Source organism: Teleopsis dalmanni, chromosome X, assembly GCF_002237135.1.
Source record: "Teleopsis dalmanni isolate 2A chromosome X, ASM223713v2, whole genome shotgun sequence".
In the NCBI taxonomy this organism is placed as follows: Eukaryota; Metazoa; Arthropoda; class Insecta; order Diptera; family Diopsidae; genus Teleopsis; species Teleopsis dalmanni.
The window spans coordinates 87,232,810-87,233,195 of record NC_051848.1 but is presented as its reverse complement, the minus strand read 5'-3'; positions in this window follow the sequence as shown (position 1 = coordinate 87,233,195).

The window sequence follows — 386 nt, the reverse complement described above, 5'->3', positions numbered from 1 at the left end:
CAAATGGTTATAAACCCGGAGCTAATTCCTGCAAAGATGAAAACGGTAATCTGGTGATAGATGTCCAAAGCATGCTTAATATTTGGAGGGATCACTTCTCGAAACTACTAAATGGCGGTAGTAGCAATGTGACTGAAAGCGAAGATGACCCCGAATTTTCAATCGTTGACGATGAAATAATCGTCCCGCCTCCCGATCATAATGAAGTTAAAACAGCTATAACGCGGCTCAAAAACAACAAAGCTGCAGGCGCCGATGGTTTACCGGCTGAGCTGTTTAAAGCTGGTGGCGAAGAGCTATCAGAATGCATGCTACAGCTAATTCGCAACATTTGGTCGGATGAATGCATGCCCAACGATTGGAATTTAAGTGTGCTTTGCCCAATC